This window comes from Lactuca saligna, chromosome 5 (genome assembly GCF_052625555.1).
Source record: "Lactuca saligna cultivar CGN05327 chromosome 5, ASM5262555v1, whole genome shotgun sequence".
Taxonomy (NCBI): domain Eukaryota; kingdom Viridiplantae; phylum Streptophyta; class Magnoliopsida; order Asterales; family Asteraceae; genus Lactuca; species Lactuca saligna.
The window spans coordinates 279,018,683-279,035,764 of record NC_136421.1 but is presented as its reverse complement, the minus strand read 5'-3'; positions in this window follow the sequence as shown (position 1 = coordinate 279,035,764).

Here is a 17,082-nt window from a genome sequence, read left to right as displayed (position 1 = left end):
GAGTCTAAATAAAAGTTGTAAAGCGTAGTCTCACCTATGCGGGGATATAAAGAACGTCGAAAAGAGAGTTCGTATGAGGAATATATGAGTTTTTGAATTTTATTAAATAATTAAAAATATTAAATTTAATTATAAATTCCGATATTATCCAAAGGGCGGGGGGGGGGGGGGGGGGGGGGGGAGTCAACGATCATATCCAGGTTACGCCCAGCGTAACTAGGATTTACGCCCTACGTAAATCGATGATCCAACCCCCTATAAAAGGGAGTCGAGGCTTCCGAGTTTCTTTGCTCAATTCCTCTTCTCTCTCTCTCCCATTTTACCTCGATTTTCGTGCAAGAAACATCCCGAAGCCCTGAAGATCCCGAGAAGTAAAATTCATGAGTCGAAGCTCTGCCCACAAGGAGCCCGGTTTTTGTGAAGATCTTCCAGATCTGCCGTAGAATACTACCTCTAGAAGCCGTAGTGTTGTCCGATCATCTTCTGATCAAGTGAGTGTGTAGTCACTTTCTTCTAACGCATAATTATAAAGTATTTTATACGAAGTACGTATTATGTATATATTTTGTTGTTATATGTGTGAGTGTATATTGACTTTCTTCTATCTCATAGATATGATTTATTCTCTATGAAATACGTGTTATGTGTATGTGTCTCATCTGTTGTTTGGAGTATGTATTGAATGAGAATGTTGTACAGGTTTTAAACTATGTATAAAAATATATATTTTTATCTACTAATATGTTGGGTAGAATATGGGTAGATAGTTGTGTGATAAACAGATGAGAGGCCTCGATGTTGTTTTTGATTCAGTCATCTAGCGGAGTTTAGATGACGACCACAGACTTTTCTAGACAGTCCTGTGGAATGCTAGCAGGCTCTCCACCTATAGGTGTTAATGAACTTGGGTGTTCATTCACCGTACTCCATCCCCCTCATGGTTGCCTTATTTGACATATATTGCACGGAAACCCTCGAATGCATGTGTTGTCGCCCCGATGAAATATTCTTAGACTAGGTCCCTTGTGTTAGTTGTCTTAGAGACATAAAGTGATAATAACGGGAATGGGTAATTGGTTTATTGTTGGTTGATGAAATTAAATATAATTATTTATTGTGGGTTAAAAACCCTATATGCTCACCAGGCTCCCAAACCTGACCCACCCAGTTTCTTTGTATTACAGGTAGTGACGCTAGAGCATAAGTTGGATGATTTGCCAGGATATTTTGGATTATAGACCTGTTGTTGCAAATAACTGTTGTAAGGTCTGTATTGAAATGTTTATGTTTTTGGTCTGTTTATCGAAACATGACATCCCAAGTATTATAATATAATGAAAAATACATTTCTTTAAGAAATGATTTGGTAAATCTTATTTTTATCATATTTCATTTTGGAAACAAATTCCGCAACTGTTTTAATCAAAGGATTACTCTGAAATTATTTTAAAAGCATAAATTAAAATGTGATTTTGGGGATGTCACAGTTGGTATCAGGGCATTAGTTTAAGCGAACTAGGAATTTGTAGGATTTCTAGACTTAAACTTAAAATGTTAAGTGAAATTGTGAGATGTGTGTCTGTTTTATTTTAGACACGAACACTAGTTTATTTTACGAAAATTGCCTAAAATGATTTTACGTGCTAAATGTTATATGTTTGCCATATATGATATTATTTGTTCGGATCTATGGTCTGTTGCCGACCGGATCTGGAAACCTTATGTGTGTAGGATTCTAAGCGTACGTCTACGATATTAGAACTAGCATGTAAACGTTTCGGAGTGATAAGGATGATTTGAATATCTATCGTGAATGAGGATCTACTTTAACCTTATTCTGTGTATAGATAAAAAAAATGGTGAGAACCAGAAGTGGCGTTGGAAACGTAGATGAAAACATGAATCAACCACCAGTGATTGAGCAAATACCTGTTATAGCAGCAACACCTGAGCCAATGACAAAGGTTGATGTACAAATGATGATTCAAACAATGTTGGATCGTCAAATGGAGGAGACTAGGCGGTTTCTTCAACAGAATCGTGAAGAACTGTCAATTATAGTGGAAGAGCCCGAATTAAATGAAGGGCACTCGAAAGGTGGAAACTTTAGTGGATCTGTTGGTCAAGCCAGCCCACCGATAGTTAGGTAGAACAACCAGGATAGAAGGAATGATGGAATGGGATGCAAGTATAAGAATTTTTTGACTTGCAAACCATCGACCTTCACTGGAAAAGAGGATCCGATCGGAGTTATGGATTAGATCTCGGAAATGGAGCTAGCCTTCATGACGTGTGGCTGCAGAGGCAAGTTGCAGACCACTTTTGCAGTATGCCAGTTCAGGGGTGGAGCTGTTCGTTGGTGGAACACTTTAGGGAAGACCCTAAGTCCTAATGAGCCAACGGAACTGACATGGGCAGAGTTCTTGGTGCAGTTCAAGCGCAAGTTCTGTTCGACCCAAAATCTGTTGGAGTTGGAGAATAAGTTTATGACATTGACAAAGGGCAGCATGTCGGTCGACGATTACACTAACACTTTCACAGACAAGATGGAGTTTTCTTTGCGCATCGTTCCACATGAGCTGACAAAGGTTGATCGATACACAAAAGGACTCCCATGGGAGTACGCAATGCTAGTGCGTCAGACACCTACTGTAGAGGCAACTATTTGGGCTGCCAAGTCTGTTGAGGATATGATCAAGGGAAGAACCGCCAGCAAAATTGAAGTTGTTGAAAAAAGAAAGTTTGAAGGAACTTCAGGTTCGAGGAAGAAAAACAAATTTCCGAAGTCTGATTTGAAAAAGTTTGAAGGAGGAAAAGGAAGTGAATCAAAATGGTGTGAGAAGTGCAAGAAAAAGCATTATGGGAAATGTAGCGAGGATGTGACCTGCTACAAGTGTGGAAAGACGGGGCATTATGCCAATGAGTTTCTGTCCAACAAGAGGATGTGCTTTGGTTGTAACGAGGAAGGGCACATTTTGAAAGACTGTCCGAAGAAGAAGGAGGCAGCTAAGCCCAACATTCCACCAAAGCCGAACGAGAGAGCCTTTCAGATGACACTTGAGGCTACGAAGGATGAAGCTGATGTCGCTTCAGGTATCTTTCTCGTAAACGAATTACCTGCTCAAATTTTGTTTGATTCTGGAGCCAACTACTCCTTTATTTTGCATGAGTTAGGTAGAAAACTAGCTTTGTCTATTGATAGACTAGATAACGCCTTATTAGTCGAAGTTGCTAGTGGCAAGTTTGTACTTGTTAGCCATCACATGAAAAATATCTTCATTGACCTGAATGGTAATAAGTTCCACGAGGAATTATTGCCTATAGAACTAAATGGTTTTGACATCGTTCTAGGAATTGATTGGCTTGGCACCAATGATGCCGAAATATTGTGCAGAATGAAGATAGTAAAAGTAAACCCTCCAGGGAAAGAGTCTTTTATGGTGTACGGGGACAAACGCCGAGTAAATTCTGGAATCATTTCCCTAATGAAAGCCAGAAAGTGTTTGACCAAGGGATGTAGATCATATTTAGCATTCGTGATCGATGCTAAGAAGGAAAAGAAGGTGATGCAGAGTATTCCAGTGGTATGTGAATATCCGGAAGTATTTCCCGAAGATCTTCCTGGATTACCATTGATAGACAAGTTTAGTTCAGAATAGACTTGTTACCAGGAACCACACCAATAGTAAAAGCACCGTACCGATGAGTACTAATGGAGACGAAGGAGCTGATGATGCAACTTCAAGGATTATTGGACAAAGGTTTCATTAGACCTAGTTCATCACCCTAGGGAGCTCCGGTGTTATTCGTAAAGAAGAAACACGGGAGCATGAGAATGTGCATTGATTATAGAGAGCTGAATAAGGCAACGATAAAGAATATATGCCAATTGCCAATGATTGATGACCTGTTTGATCAATTGCAAGGTTAGAGCTATTTCTTGAAGATCGATCTAAGGTCAGGATATCATCAGCTAAAAGTGAGAGAGCAGGATATCGAGAAGACTGCGTTTAGAACAAGGTATGGACACGACGAGCTCTTGGTTATATCGTTTGGACTAACCAATGCACCAACATCATTCATGGATTTGATGAATAGGGTTTGTAATATGTTCCTTGATAAATCTGTGATAGTGTTCATAGATGACATTCTGATTTACTCGAAAAGCCAATAGGAGCATGGCAGACACTTGCGAGAAGTGTTAGAAGTCTTGAAGAAGGAGATGTTGTATGCCAAGTTCTCCAAATGTGATTTTTGGATTCAAGAAGTCCAAATTTTGGGTCACGTGGTCAGCCAAGAAGGGATACTAGTTGATCCAGCAAAGATCGAAGCTATGATGAAGTGGGAACTACCGAGAAATCCCACGGAGATCCGAAGCTTTTTCGGATTAGCCGGATATTACCGAAGGTTTATCCAAGGCTTTTATTCGATCGCTACTCCATTAACAACTTTTACCCACAAAGGAGATACTTATTCTTGGAGTGATAAGCATAAGGAAGCATTAGAGAAGCTAAAGAAGAAGCTATGTGAAGCACCGAATCTTTCTCTACCCGACGGAGTCGAAGACTTCGCTATTTATAGCAATGCGTCAGGTGTTGGGTTGGGTTGTGTTTTGACCCAAAGAGAAAAGGTGATAGGATATGCATCTCGATAGTTGAAGGAGCATGAAAAGAACCACCCTACTCACGATTTGGAGTTGGAAGCGGTAGTTTTTGCTCTGAAAATATGGAGGCATTACCTCTATGGCACGAAGTGCAAACTTTTCACTGATCATAAGAATCTCCAATATCTCTTTAATTAGAAGGAATTAAATATGAGGCAACGACGTTGGCTAGAATTACTCAAGGACTACGACTGTGAGATACTTTACCACCCCGGTAAAGCTAATGTTGTTGCCGATGCTGTCAGTCGGAAAGTCAATGTTGAAAGAAAGAGGCCAAGAGCGTTGAGAATAGAAGTTGTTGTTGGAATAGTGTCTAAGGCTATAACTATATTCGGTTGTGCATGGTCCTTTTGGGTTGCCTTCACCATAGCAACTTGAAGGATGATTTGTTAAGAGAGAGTAAATATTATAAGGAATAATATTTAGCTATTTGATTAATATAAGTCATAAATTAATTGGTATTAATTTGGTGACTTAAAGAGATTAATTAAATAAGAGGGTATAAACTATCAATTGTTTGATAGTTAGACTTTGGACTATAAATCCATTAGGATGGACTTTGGACGGTTTCTAAGAGCTTTAGGATAGCTCAAAATAGTCCATAAGGATATCTATGGAATGGATTTGGATAGCCTTAAGTGAAGATTATCCAATTAGGGTTTAGGGTGAAACCCTTAAGGAGTCTAAAGGTATACATAGGCCCTTGGGGTGTGGAATTCGTGGACAAGCTTTCAGAACCTAAAGAAAGGAACCTCTGGCCGAATTCCATCCCCTCTCCTCTCTCCTAAATCATCTTGCTTGCTATTGGTGTTTGTAAGCCATTAGAGGAGTGACAATTGTGACTCTAGAAGCTCCAAGACAAGAAGATCAACAAGGAACTCAAAGGTATGATTCTAGATCTGTATTAATGTTATTGTTTAACCTAATTAGCCATTAGAAGTCTTGGATTCAAAAGCATGTAGGATAGAAAGCCTAGATCCAAGCAATAGGGTTTTGCATGCGCACATAGGAAAGTTCTTATGGCTAAAACCCAACAGTGGTATCAGAGCCTAGATTGGTTTTCTACAAATTGTTGCTTGTATAACTGAAACAAACCTGAAAAAATTCGATTTTTTGGTTTTGAGTCACTGACTCGGCGAGTTCCAAAGTGGACTCGGCGAGTAGGCCTGACTCGGCGAGTCCATTTGTGTACTCGGCGAGTCCAAGCGTCAGGAAAGGCCAGATTCGGGATTTCTTTGTGTTTATCTTATCCAAACTTACCATAAACTAATTAGATCAATATGAATCCGTTTTTTTGATAAATATAAGTGTTATATTGATCTAGTTAAAGGTAATTATCAACTAATTAAATATTTAGTTTCTTTATATGATAATTAATTAATTGTTTTAATTATTTTTTGGTAATTATCCTCAAAGAAATCAAAGATAAATCAAATAAAGATAATTAAGATATTAATTGTTAATTGAAATTATTTGTTATTTGATCCTCCATGTTTTTTTTAAATGTTTAAAACCTACCCTATAGTTTTGAAATTTAAATTTGTGATTAAAAGCTTTAATTTAGACAACTTAAATTTCAAACCCTAGATTTTGAAAAGTTTAAAATACAACCCTATACTTATATGACATTATTAGAATAATATATATATGTATAACTAAATGCTAGTCTTACCGCTAGTAGGCCTCATTCACGAAGCCGATCTATAAGGTGGGTATAAGGTTGCGGCCTATAAAATGGCGCTTAATGGGTGTACACTCACACCCACCGCTTGCTTGATTGGTGGAGGGTCGTTAGCCGAACGGGTAGGATAGGGCAACCTCATCCTCTCATTAAAAGTATAATAAGAAATACGAAGTAACTAAATCTTTTTCAAATTTCCCAATCTTAGTTACTTTAGGAAAAGTGAATTGATGCAATTCCATGAAATTACACTTTGCACCTTGCTAAGATGTTAGTGGAGCGTGTGTGGTTTACCGGCACACTAATTGGTTCTAAGCGAAGGTGGCGAAGGGTGATTCATTGTTTATCATAGTTCGATGGAGCGTGTGTGGTTTACCGGCACATCGAATAGGTGATCGTAACAATGAAGGCACCATGTAAATTTGCATGGTAATTCACACCCGCTTTGTGATCCTCGGCATCCCAGTCACAAACAAGAGGGGCATATCGAGATTTAAACATGCCATTGAATAGTTCAATGAATCTCATCCGAACCTAGGAATTCTCAAAACACTTAGGACCAAAAGTTTAAGTTTTGTGATGGAGAATTAGTGAATCGTCATTCACTTACCTTCAATTTATTTGCATGTTGGATTACGGCATCCCTTTTCTAGTATGTGAATGTTATTGTTGGATCCTAGCCCTAATTTTTCTTATTGGGTGATAATTAGGGATTCTTGTTCTAATCTATCTTTGTCCTTTCTATAGATGTCAAACGCAAACAACGCTGCTGCTAGTTCTTTCACGTTGATGAGCCTTTGCCAAAAGGTCACCTTCGATGGAACGAACTTTGGCGAATGGATAAGATACATTCGCACCATTGCTCGCTATGAGGATAAAGAGTATGTCCTCGACGAGAAGCTCGAGAAAATCAACCCCGAAATTGCTACTCCCGCTGAGATCACCGCCTTTGAAACCCATGAGCGAGATGCGACGAAAGTACATTGCATCATGATCGCCACCATGAACTCCGAATTCCAAAAGTCCTACGAGGACATGTATCCATACGAGATGCATCAAGACTTGTTGGAGAGGTACCACCAAAACGCGAGACAAGAGCGTTACGAGATCTTCACCAACATGATTTCCGCTAAGATGGGTCATGGAGAATCTCTTACCGTGCACTTGCAAAAGATGCAAAGGTATGTCGACCGCCTTCGCAAGTTAAACGTTGACTTCGGCGAAGACTTGGCGATCGACATGGTGCTTCACTCTTTGCCTCCGATGTATAATCAATTTAGGATGACCTACCACATGAACAAAGAGGAGGTCACTCTAAGTAAGCTCCAAGGTCTCTTGAGGGTTGCTGAGAGCAATTTCAAGGACAAGTCTGTTGCACCAACTCCCAATCCGTCTGCTGCTCCTGTCTTGGCTATTGGTCAAGGGAAGGGAAAGAAGAGGAAAGCTTCTTCAAATAACTATCGAAAGGTGAAAGCCCGAGATGGTTCCTCTTCTAGTGGGACAAAAGTTGATCCCTCTAAGCCCTGCTCTAACCCGAAGGAGGCAGAGTGCCACCACTGCCACAAGATAGGACATTGGAAGCGAAGCTGCCCGGACTACCTGCAAGCCATCAAGGAAGGAAAGATCAAGCCATCTTTCGCAGGTATATATGCAATCAAATCTAACGATTCTAATCATGCTATTTCTTGGGTTCTTGACACCGGTTGTGGTTATCACATTTGTTCTAATGTGCAGGGACTAAGAAGAAGTAGGGATGTGGAGCAAGGAAGGATCAATCTAATCATGGGGAACAGAAGATCGTCGCCTGTGACCAAGATTGGAGTGTATTCTTTGGTGCTTAAGAATAGTTTAGTTTTAAATTTGAACAATTGTTGCTATTCGCCAGAAATGGCTAGAAACATCATTTCATTTCATGGTTTATATAGACAAGGTTTTAGATTTTCTTTTAATAATGAGAATGGTTCTATTTTGGCTTATCTAAATGGTGTCTTTTATTTTGAAGCTATACCATGTAATGGAATATATGAAACTGTTATGATTGTTGATAACTTAGGAAATGATGTTTTGAATATTGATTCTTCCACTAGCATGGATAAAGCATCCTTGTGGCATTGTCGTCTTGGACATGTCAACAAGAAACGCATAGCCCAACTCCAAAAGGATGGAGTGTTGGAGTCATTCGACCTTAGGGAAGATGACACATGCGAATCTTGTTTACTTGGAAAGATGACTAAGTCACCCTTCACGAGTACTTGTGAAAGGGGTGAGGGACTATTAGACCTAATACATACCGATGTATGTGGACCTTTTAGATCAACCACGAAGGATGGGAACCGCTTCTATGTGACCTTTACCGATGATTATAGTAGATATGGGTATATCTATTTAATCAAGCAAAAGTCAGAAACCTTTGAAAAGTTCAAAGAGTTCAAAAATGAAGTGGAGAATCAATGGGGCAGGAAAATCAAGATGCTTCGATCCGATCGAGGAGGAGAGTACCTAAGTCTTGAATTCCACGATTATCTCAAGGAGTGTGGAATAGTTTCGCAATTGACGCCTCCTAGGACACCGCAATTGAATGGTGTGGCAGAAAGGCGTAATCGAACCTTATTGGATATGGTTCGCTCTATGATGAGTCGTGCTTCACTACCTATCTTCTTTTGGGGGTATGCCTTAGAGACTGCCGCCCATATCCTTAACCGAGTCCCTACCAAGAAGGTTGCCAAAACACCTCACGAGATGTGGACGAGGAAAGTTCCCTCGTTGGCACATATCAAGGTTTGGGGTTGCGAGGCTTTCGTAAGACGAGATACTCACGACAAGCTTGAACCTCGAAGTGAGCGATGTATTTTCATCGGCTACCCGCAAACTTCCTTTGGATATCTCTTCTATAGACCGAAAGATAATGTTATCTTTGTTGCGAGGAGAGGAGTTTTCCGAGAGCGAGAACTCATAAGCCAAGGAGACAGTGGGAGGCAAATCGAACTTGAAGAGATTCAAGAATCGATAGATGAAGGAACCTCTACCGCTGGCGTTCAACCCGAGGAGGAAACTCCGGTTGAACCGATTGACGAATCCTTACCTCTTAGACGTTCCGATAGATTTAGAGTTCAACCCCAGTTTTATGGTTTTCATATTACTACCGAAGGGGACACGTATATTAGTGATGGTACACTAATAAATCTTGATGAACCTAATAGCTATAAGGAAGCCATGGCAGGCCCGGAGTCTGCGAAATGGAAAGAGGCGATGGATAGCGAGATCCAATCCATGTACGATAACCAAGTTTGGAATTTGGTTGATTACGTGCCCGAACGTAAAACCGTAGGGTGCAAGTGGATCTTCAAGAAGAAGACCGACATGGATGGGAACGTACACACATACAAAGCGCGATTGGTTGCGAGGGGCTTTACTCAAACTCCTGGAGTTGACTATGATGAGACCTTCTCACCAGTTGCGAAGATTAAATCTATTAGAGTGATGCTAGCAATTGCCGCATTTCATGATTATGAGATTTGGCAAATGGATGTCAAGACCGCTTTCCTTAACGGAAAGTTGGCTGAGGATGTTTACATGGCTCAGCCAGAGGGGTTTGTGGATCCGAAGCATCCGAATAGAGTGTGTAAGCTTGAGAAGTCCATTTATGGACTTAAGCAAGCATCTCGCAGATGGAATCTTTGCTTCGATGAGAAAGTCAAAGATTTTGGATTTGTACGAAGCGAAGACGAATCTTGTGTATATGTCAAAGCCAGTGGGAGTGTAGTAAGCTTCCTCGTTCTATATGTCGATGATATATTACTCATAGGAAACGACATCCCGACTTTGCAGGAGGTTAAGTCCTGGCTCGGGAAGTGCTTCGCTATGAAGGACCTCGGAGAGGCTTCTTACATATTGGGAATAAGGATAGTAAGAGAAAGAAGTAAGAGACTAATTGGACTTAGTCAGAATACTTACTTGGAGAAGGTACTAAAACGTTTTAGTATGGAAAACTCAAAGAAGGGAGAACTACCGATACAAGGAAATGCCAAGTTGAGTAAGACTCAAAGTCCGAGTACCAAAGCCGAGATGGCAGAAATGAGCCGAGTACCATACGCTTCCGCAGTTGGCTCAATCATGTACGCTATGACTTGTACTCGCCCTGATGTAGCCTTCGCTTTGAGCATGGTTAGCAGATATCAAGGGAATCCTGGCAAAGCACATTGGATTGCGGTGAAGAACATCCTTAAGTACCTTCGGAGAACAAAAGAATGGTTCTTAGTCCTTGGAGGGAGTGATGACTTGAAGGTGCGAGGGTATAGTGACGCCAGCTTTCAAACCGACAGGGACAACTATCGTTCGCAGTCGGGCTGGGTTTTTACCCTAAATGGAGGAGCAGTGACATGGAAAAGTTCCAAGCAGGAAACCGTAGCTGATTCAACGTGCGAATCAGAGTACATCGCAGCGAGCGAAGCGTCGAAGGAGGCAATATGGCTAAAGAACTTCATTGGTGATCTTGGAGTTGTGCCGGCCATAAAGGAGCCCATGGAGATTTTCTGTGATAACGAAGGTGCAGTTGCCTTGACCAAGGAACCGAGGGATCATGGTAGATCTCGACATATCGACAGAAAATATCACTTCATTAGACATCGTGTAGAAGAAGGACAACTCGTAGTGAAGAGGATATCATCAGAAGATAACCCAGCAGATCCGCTTACGAAGGGACTGAGTAGGGTTAAGCACTTGCAGCATGCTAGGAGTATTGGGCTGAAGGATGATATTAGTATAGATTAGATTGTATTAGAAACGTATAATAGATAAATGTAATTAACATTTGATGATTAAATAAAGAAGTTTTATTTATGAGTAAAGTTACTATCACATGTTAGTTGTTTAACTATTGTTTCACTTTGCATGTTTTGACTTCCAGAATAATTGAGTTTATTAGGAATAATCGAATTATTTAAATGGTCCACAATCGTTCATATGTTGGGAGTAGATATGAATGAAGATTGTCGTGAATTGGTGTGTAGAGTGTCTAAATGGTGTTAGACATAGCAAGAGTTGCTGCAACGTTCATGAGTGCTTACGAACTGGTTTTGAGCATTGGAATAAACCCACGCTTGCTGGAATCACCTTATGGAATACGATATAAAAGGTGATCGCAAGACGATAATATCATATGGTCTTAAAACCTAGATATATGGTTTATTATTTGTTAATTGATTGTGCATTGATAATGCGAAAACGCATCAGTAACTTGATGTCATAAAACGCATTGTTGTGTATGGTTGGTTAATGAATAAGTAAATGCATATAAGTCGAAGTTTATCTGTAAATTTTATCCTAAGAGGGTAGAAGAGATATCTTGGCCACTCGATGATTTGATTTGACTTATGTGCCGGGCCCGGTCAGAACTGAATTGATGTGTTCGATTAAGTTCTATGTCAAATAAATCGAAGATCGAGAAATCTAAATGCTAGACTAACCATTCCATAGGATTGTCAGCATGATATCTAACAGAGGACTGTACGATCCCTTATCTAAAGGACAAGATTGATTAGATCAGAGTTGACAGCGTCTTTGAGAGCTACGATTGCAAACCGTATTATACTTGTATAGTTACTAGACTTATCCAAGTGGGAGACTGTTGGAATAGTGTCTAAGGCTATAACTATATTCGGTTGTGCATGGTCCTTTTGGGTTGCCTTCACCATAGCAACTTGAAGGATGATTTGTTAAGAGAGAGTAAATATTATAAGGAATAATATTTAGCTATTTGATTAATATAAGTCATAAATTAATTGGTATTAATTTGGTGACTTAAAGAGATTAATTAAATAAGAGGGTATAAACTGTCAATTGTTTGATAGTTAGACTTTGGACTATAAATCCATTAGGATGGACTTTGGACGGTTTATAAGAGCTTTAGGATAGCTCAAAATAGTCCATAAGGATATCTATGGAATGGATTTGGATAGCCTTAAGTGAAGATTATCCAATTAGGGTTTAGGGTGAAACCCTTAAGGAGTCTAAAGGTATAAATAGGCCCTTGGGGTGTGGAATTCGTGGACAAGCTTTCAGAACCTAAAGAAAGGAACCTCTGGCCGAATTCCATCCCCTCTCCTCTCTCCTAAATCATCTTGCTTGCTATTGGTGTTTGTAAGCCATTAGAGGAGTGACAATTGTGACTCTAGAAGCTCCAAGACAAGAAGATCAACAAGGAACTCAAAGGTATGATTCTAGATCTGTATTAATGTTATTGTTTAACCTAATTAGCCATTAGAAGTCTTGGATTCAAAAGCATGTAGGATAGAAAGCCTAGATCCAAGCAATAGGGTTTTGCATGCGCACATAGGAAAGTTCTTATGGCTAAAACCCAATAGTTGTATCGATAATTATGGAGAGTATAAAGAAAGCTCAAGGAGAAGCTTTGGAGAAGAATGACTGAAAGGAGGAACGTTTGGGTAAAACGTTAGTGTTCGGTATATACAGTCACAGACTGAAGGTGTTCCAAGATCGGATTTGGATACCTAAGTCTAGAGGAGTTAGAGATCTTCTGATGGAAGAAGCTCACAAAACCAAGTACTTGATTCATCATGGAAGCACTAAAATGTATAGGGACCTGAAACCCTACTACTGGTAGCCAACGATTAAGCTTGATGTCGCAAAGTATGTGGCCGAGTGTGTGACTTGTGCGAGGGTTAAGGCAAAACATTAGAAACCATACAGGAGTTCAAAACCTTTGCCTGTTGTAACACCTGTGTTTCCATGCTTGCCATTTTTAGCAATGTAATGGTCTAGGTTAACCTTTGTAACCCGTTTTGAAATAATAAGATTGTATTATTTGAGTATTATGTGTTTTGTGCTTAATTGCTTAATTATGTGGTTTGATTAATTAAGAATAAAAATAAGCATCAAAATTTAAGTGTAAAATAAACTTGATATCTTTAGATAATGTTGTAGTAGTTGAAACAAGGTTTCCGAAGATATAAAGAATGTCGAAATCCGAGTTATAACGAGGAAGTTATGACCTGTCGAAGTTTCGCGACAGAACCGGCACCGCTGAATAACGTAAAAAGTGAAATTTACGTTAGAGCGATATTTAGCCTTAGTGATCTAAACAAGAATCGAAGATTTCGTTGTTAGTATCAAAGCGATAAAAAGTTAGGCGAGAACGGACGTCAAACGAAGAAGTTATGAATTTATAACGAAATTTTCTGTCCCGGCCTATTAAAAATAAATAATAAAAATAAATTCAAAATTAGCCAACGGAGTTTAAACGAAACTTGTAGAGCGTAGTCTCACCTTCGCGTGGATATAAAGAACGTCGAAAATGGATTTCGTATGAAGGAGATATGAATTTTCGAAGTTTATTAAATAATTAATAATTAAATTTAATTATTAAATACCGGCCTTATCCGAAGACGAGTCACCGGACTCATCCAGAGTACACCCAGCATATTCGAGTACGCCCCGTGTACGGAAAGAAGTGTTGACACTTCGGATGACGCATGCAGTGATGATTTTGGAGCCCTGTACGCCCCGCGTACGAGGAGGTTCCAGCCTCCTATAAATAGGATGCGAGGGGTCCAGGTTTAATTGCTAATTTCCTCTCGTTTTTGTACCGAAGCTCTGCGCATAAACCCCCGAAGCCTCGGTAATATTCCTGAATCCCAAAGCAAGTCCCGAGATCCCGAAGATCCCGAGAAGTGCGGTTTCCGAGCCGAAGCTCTGCCCGCGAGAAGTTCGATTTTTGTAGAGATCTTCCAGATGTGCTGAGGATTACTACTTTTGCAAGTCGTAGTGTTGTCCGATCATCTTCTGATCAAGTGAGTGTATACTACCTTTCATAAACGCAATAATAATACAAGTATGATTTGAGTGTATTAAGTTTATTGTCGTTTATACGTGTGAATGCGTTGTTACTTTCTCCTAACGTATAACTATGAAGTATTTTATATGAGATATGTGTTATGTGTATTGTTGTTATGTGTGTGAATGTATATTCACTTTCTTCTATCTTACAGATATGATTATTTCTATATGAAATACGTGTTATGTGTGTGTGTCTCATCTGTTATATCGAAAATGTATTGATCAATCATGCTATACAAGTTTTGAAAATATGTATAAAAATGTATGTTTTTATCTACTAATATGTTGGGTAGAACATGGGTAGATAGTTGGTGTGTAATAAACAGATGAGAGGCCTCGTTGTTGTTTTGATCCAATCATCTAGCGGAATTTAGATGACGACCACAGACTCTTCTAGACGGTCCTGTGGAACGCTATCAGGCTCATAACCTGTAGGTGTTAATGAACTTGGGTGTTCATTCGCTGTATTCCATCCCCCTCATGGTTGCCTTATTTGACTTATATTGCTGAGGAACCCCCGCAGCATGTTTTGTCACCCCGATGAAAATATTCTTAGATTAGGTCCTTTGTGTTAGTTATTTTAGGGACGTAAAGTGAGAATAACGGGAATGGGTAACTGGGTTATTGTTGGTTGAGAATAATTAATTTAATTATTTATTGTGGGTTGAAAACCCTATACGCTCACCAGGCTCCCAAGCCTGACCCACTCAGTTTTATTTCTATTACAGGAAGTGGCGCAAGGGCGTAAGATGGATGAACCATCAAGTTGTTTTGTTTACAAGTCTGTATATGTAAATATTTGTTGAATGACTTGTAATGTTATCGTTTATGCTTATTGGTCTATATCGGAACATGACACCCCGAGTTTTGATTATATAATGAAAAATACATTTCTTTTATGAAATGATTTGGTAAACTTCGTTTTATCATGTTTTGTTTTTGGGAACAAATTCCGCAACTCTTTCAAATCAAAAGGATTACTCTGAATTTATTTTAAAAGCATAAATGAAAATCGGTCTTTTCTGGCCGAGATTTTGGGGATGTCACAGTTGGTATCAGAGCATTAGTTTAAGCGAACTTGGAATTTTTAGGATTTCTAGACTTAAACTTAGAATGCTATGTGAAATTTTGAGATGTGTGTCTGTTATATTTTAGACACAAGCACTAGTTTATTTTAGGAAAGTTGCCTAAAATGCTTTATGTGCTAAATGTTATATGTTGCCATATATGATATTATTTGTTCGGATCTATGGTCTGTTGCCGACCGGATCTAGAAACTTTATGTGTGTAGGATTCTAAGCGTATGTCTACGATATTAGAACTAGCATGTAAACGTTTCGGAGTGATAAGGATGATTTGAATATCTATCATGAATGAGGATCTAATTTCACCTTATTCGGTGTGTAGATCAAAAATGGTGAGAACAAGAAGTGGAGTTGGAAATGATGATGAAAATAGGAATCAACCACCAGTGATTGAGCAAAGACCTGTCGTGGCAGCAGCACCTGAGCCAATTACAATGGTTGGTGTGCAAATGATGATTCAAACAATGTTGGATCATCAGATGGATGAAACTAGACGACTGCTTCAACAGAATCGTGAAGAACTGTCAATTCGTGTGGAAGAGCCTGAATTAAATGAAGGGCACTCGGAAGGTGGAAATTTCAGTGGTCTGTTGGTCAAGGCAACCCACCGATAGTTAGACGAGACAACCATGATGGAAGGAATGATGGAATGGGATGCATGTACAAGGACTTTCTAACTTGCAAACCATCGACCTTCAATGGAATGGAGGATCCGATTGGAGTTATGGATTGGATCTCAGAAATGGAATTAGCCTTCATGACTTGTGGCTGCAGAGGCAAGTTACAGACTATCTATGCAGTGCGTCAATTCCGAGGTGGAGCCGTTCGTTGGTGGAACACTCTAGGGAAGACTTTGAGCCCAAATGAGCCACTACAATTGTCATGGGCAGAGTTCTTGGTGCAGTTCAAGCGCAAGTTCTGCTCGACTCAAAATCTGTTGGAATTGGAGAACAAGTTTCTGACACTAACAAAAGGCAGTATGTCAGTTGATGAATACACCAATAACTTCACCGATAAGATGGAGTTTGCCTTGCGTATCATTCCAGACGAGCTGATGAAGGTGGACCGGTATGCGAAGGGACTCCCATGGGAGTACGAGGTGCCAGTACGTCAGGCACATACTTTCGAGGCAGCTATCTGGGCTGCCAAGTCTGTTGAGAACATGATAAAAGGGAGGACCACCAACAAGGTTGAGGTTGGTGAGAAGAGGAAGTTTGAGGGAACATCTGGTTCCGGTAAGAAAAGAAAATTATCGAAATCTGATTCGAAAATGTTTGGTGGGGGAAAAGGAGGAGAAGCGAAGTGGTGTGAAAAGTGTAAGAAAAAGCACTTTGGGAAATGTAGCGAGGATGTAACTTGCTACAAGTGTGGAAAGGTTGGACATTTTGCCAATGAATGTCCGAACAACAAAAGGATGTGTTTTGGTTGTAATGAAGAGGGTCACATTTTGAAAGACTGTCCGAAGAAGAAGGAGGCAGCTAAGCCCAACATTCCACCAAAGCCAAAGGCGAGAGCATTCCAGATGACACTGGAAGCTGCTAAGGATGAAGCTGATGTCGCTTCAGGTACCTTTCTCGTTAACAATTTGCCTGCCCAAATTTTATTTGATTCTGGAGCCAACTACTCCTTTATATCGCATGAATTTGGTAGAAAACTAGCTTTGCCTGTTGATAGACTAGATAATGCTTTATTAGTCGAAGTTGCTAGTGGCAAGTTTGTACCTGTTAGCCATCGTATGAAAAACATCTTAATCGACTTGAATGGGAATATGTTCCGCGAGGAATGATTGCCTATCGAAC